Consider the following 4,596-nt stretch of genomic DNA (forward strand, 5'->3'; position numbering starts at 1 on the left):
CGCGTCTGGGCTTCCTGTCGCCCAGACTTCTGAGGCCTCTCGCCCGCTCGCTAATCCCGGGTTGGCTGGGGAAGGACCCGGACCCGACTGCTCCGCGGCCGCCGCCTCGCGGGGACCGGCAGCCGGGCTCCCTCCTGGGGGGCGTCTCAGGGGTGGGCGGAGGGGCTGGCATGACCTTCGCAGCTCTGGGGGTCCCAGGCCCCCTCTCAGCCCGTAGGTCCCCGCAGCGACCCCGCAGGGCCCCCGCGCACCAGCTTCCTCCTTCCTCCTACGTCCGCACCCTGGGCCGGCTCCCTTCACTCCTCCAGGTCCCCTTGTGCCCCGTCCTTTTCCCTCCACGATCACCAATGCTAATCTTCTGGTGGTGGTGCTGGCAAGAGCGGAAAGTGCATAACCCAAAGTGGACTCAGAGAAGATGGAATAATTCAATTCATCGGATAATGACTGTTTTGCAAGACACTGCTAAGCATGGCAGTTGGTGACCCTGTTAAGAGCAGAGTGGACTGGACGATTTTGGTTCTGACCCAACACGGGCAGTTGTTATCTGTGTTTGGTTTTGTCAGGTTTCCGAAACCTCATTTAGGAGCTTCTATCTAGAAGAATCCGGATGAGGGGCAAAAGTGTCCACACCCCCTTCACTTCTCATGTCCCCAAATGATCTTTCAGTGAGACTACCAGGCAGAGTGATAATGAGCCATGATACATACTTGCAGCATGTACTGAGCACTTTGCACGTGTCAGTACCGTGCCAGATGCTTCCCACCCCACACTCCATTTCTTGATTCTGAAATGCCATGAGTTATAAGGCACATCATCCATTTAAAAGATGGCCTTTGGGAGAAAAGGAAAACACAGCGACCTTAAATGCACACTTGATTGTAAGACGTAATTGATTTCAGGAACATAATAAATTTGAGAAAAAGTGAATCTTATAAGCGAGGAAATACAAATGTACTTCCAAGAGTTCATGGAAAAAATACAATTAAAAGATAATACAAATCTTTACATGAACTTTTTGAAGTACTCTGGTAAAGTGCATTATGTGTAATTCTTCCAACAGCCCCCGCAAGGATTATCTCCACTGTATGGATGAGTAAGATGAGACTGGGGAAGGTTTCACCACTCCCTCTAGGCCACAAAGCCAGTAAGTAGCAGAGCCAGAATTGGAACCCAGGTCCCCTGCAGGCAGAACTAGAACAATTTCTTCTGGGCACACATTACCTCTGCAGGGATTGGGCTTCCTCAGCCCTTTTTCATAGCCCTGGTTTTGTCTTGACCTTTTCACCATCAACATCTTTGTCCTCGCTCCCAAGCTATGGACATTTCCATGAGCAGAAAGTCATTCATTGGGGGAAAAGGCACAAAATAGTCAAATTACCTTTTTCAGATTAAAATAAAGTCTTTAAAGGTTAAAAACCATTCAGGCCAGGTTTTGCTGTGCACTGCAGGAAGTCCATGAATTCAAGGATCCCTGTATTGCTGAAAATAGAATTGTAAAAAATAAAAGGGGTGGAGGGAGAAAGCCAACGAAACTAATCCTATTAAACGTGGTAGCATGTTTTTGTGGCACGCAGGGAGAGATTAAGCACAGGAAAGGGGATAAGTACTGCTTCAGTTTCACTAAACTAATGTGACAACTTGTCATTGGAGATCTTTACAGCTTGTTAGTAGATGACTAGCTGATTCAGAAGTGTTTTCTATCATTCTCTTTGTGTCCCCCATGAGTTTTTTTTAAAAAATATTCTTTCTTTTCCTGTTTCTTTCTTACCCATGCTGCTCTATTTTGCTTTATAATCCTTAATGTCTCCTTCAAGTCAAAACATTTAGCTGTCTCTAATCAAGATTTGGTTTTGAAGATGCCCCTTGACCTTGGGTTGCCCAGAAAAGCCCCTGAGGGGACTGCCTTCCATCCTACCCAGGGCTTAAGAAACTGAGCTTCTGAGGAAAAACTCATTTCAGATTTCATTTTTTGCAATCCCCTCCTTTCCCTTTCCTCCTTTTCTTTGTGTTTCTAGTTCTATCCTTTTATTCTCTCCTTTCTGCTTTTCATTTCCACAGCTTTATTCTTTTCTCACTTGCACTCTAACCTCTTCTCTTTTTCTCTCCAATTTCCCTCTTCTCACTTGCCTGCCTTGCATCTTCTCTTTCCCAGAATTTCTTTCCCCTCTTTAATGTGCTCCAATAACTCTCTTATTTCTTTCCTTTAGATAAGGAAGGAAAGGAAATTAAATTCATAGAGAAAAATTCATAGAGAAAAGTTATGAAGTAAGGCTGAAGTAATTCCTGGTGATGGGGTAGTGGGGAGGGGAGGGGCGGGGGCCCATCCCAGCCATGCAGGGAAAGAAAGGCTGGTCTCAGTTCTCAGTCGGGAGGAACCAAGAGTTTAAGGCTTGATCACTGTCTTTCCAAGCAGGTGTCTAACTTGTTTGGAAATGTGGCTGACTGTCCCTCTCTCTTTGGCATCAATCTTTCCACCTTCCCCTCCCCCACTCCAGCTTTCCTCCCGGCTTACCACCAGGGGTGAGATGTTGAGTCAGTGGAAAAACAACATTCGCCAACATTAAAGGGAGACTGTTTAGAAAAGGAAGGCCCTGCTGAGGGGCAGAGGAAGCCTGTGCATTAACACGGGCCACCTCTTATCTGGGGCAGCTGGGCCTGAGCTGCTTGCGCTGCTTGCCTGGCTTTGCCAAGAGGCCAGCAGCACACAGGCCAACTTGGGAGTTGAGGGGCTGATTCTCACCCACAGGCAGCACCAGAACTTTCAGAGAAAAAAAAAGTCATTGCTTCCCCCACCTCCCCACCATGGACTTAACTGGAAAACCTGGATCAATAAACAAAGTTTTGCAAAAGGCACACTTCTCTAGGCCTCTGTCCCTGGACGCTCCTCCCCAGGGGACCGACCCCTCTCATTTCCAACACTTTGACAAGTCCCCAGCATTGTAAGGACTGGCCATTCTGACCTGAATGTGAATTGTGGAGAAGGACAAGCTGAAGGGACCCAGAGGAAAAGAAGAAAAAAGCATGTAGGTAGGTTCACCCTGGCTCTAAATTGCTTACCCTTAAGTCTTGAGCCAGCTCCTGATGGAAAGATAAGGTAAATCTCTATCAGTCAATAATTAACTGTAGCTGCATTAATGGTTCAGTCAAGCCAAATCCTGCTGACACCTTGAGAACCCTGCTTTAGAGGGAAGGGTTAGGGGAATCTTTTGACAGAAGGGCAGGTCTATTCAGCCTGCCACGGACCCCACTCGGGGATCATCATAGAAGGAGTAAAGTCATGCCTGTGTCTGCCAGTAAAGTCTTTTCTTGGGTTAATCCTTAGAACACCTTCTGAAAATTTTACTTTTGGAAATTTCAGGTGTGTGTGTATGTGTGTGTGTGTGCGTGTGCGTGCATGTGTGTGTGTGTGTGTGTGTGTGTGTGTGTGTACACAGAACAGCTCAGAGATCCATTCTGGTTCCAGGTCAGTTTGAATCAAGTGCCAGATATGTTCTGATTGTCACTACATTATCCTTCTTACAAAAACATATTTTCTCACTCCTGCCCTGTGCATCTTAGTTTGGAGTTTATCTCCAGCATCTATGGATCTTCCTGTCCTTTGTTTCTTAATGTTAGCTCCTCTTCAATTTAAAGTAGAAATGCTTTTTAAATGATAAATAACCACACAGCCCTATCAAAGCATGAAAATTATTTTTGAATTTTAGACAAGTAGGAAATTAAAAGACTAATAAATATTTGATTGTGGTACTTCTGGTAGATACAGTTCTTTTTTACTTTTTATAGAAGCAAATTTTTAGGAAGGTGGGTTTAGGTCTTAATTTTTTTTAATTTAAATTTTTGGTTTTTGTTTTCATTGCCTTTGTGGTTCTATGCAACATTTAGGGTGTTACCATATGCATGTAGTTATATGTACTATTAGAGGAGAAAACTCAATATAATCAGTCTGGTTTGAATTTTTCCTAAGGTCAAGTTGTAGGTCATGATCTTATGCCAATCAATGAACTTTGCTCCTAATTTTATCTGTTCAAGCCACTTCAAAACTGTTCTTTTAGACAGGAAAGAAATGGGGCACAGGAGTGTGGCTTGCTATGAATCCATCTCCATCACAGGACAAAACGACAATAGCATGTTTGGCCCCTGGGGTGTCAGTGGTGTTATTCCTGCGTGTGGAAGGTGGTTCACTCGGATATACTTCTGCTGGTTCCACGTCTCAGCCTCTGTAAGCACCGACACACCATCATTCTCTTCTAATAGAACCCGGAGGTCTGGGTGCTCAATTAATCTTTGGCTGCTTCAGGGAGTTGCCAGTGGGTGGAAATTCTGCCAATGATCTGTGACATACTTTTCAACAAACATTAATTGAGTGACATTTCTTTTTTCCGCAAATCATCCATCTGTCTTTTCTTATGCAACTTTTGAGTTTCAAAAGGGTAGAAGGTAAGCTTTCTTTTGGTCACACATGTGACCTCAGAAGACAATCTATGAATTAGACAATATAATCTACTGTAGCCTTGGAAATAATTCTACATGTTCGCCAGACAGAACCAACATGCTAAATATAATGAATGAAATTCAGCTGCCTTTTCTCTTTGTCTT

The sequence above is a fragment of the Galeopterus variegatus genome, unplaced genomic scaffold, assembly GCF_000696425.1.
Source record: "Galeopterus variegatus unplaced genomic scaffold, G_variegatus-3.0.2 Scaffold3388, whole genome shotgun sequence".
NCBI lineage: Eukaryota > Metazoa > Chordata > Mammalia > Dermoptera > Cynocephalidae > Galeopterus > Galeopterus variegatus.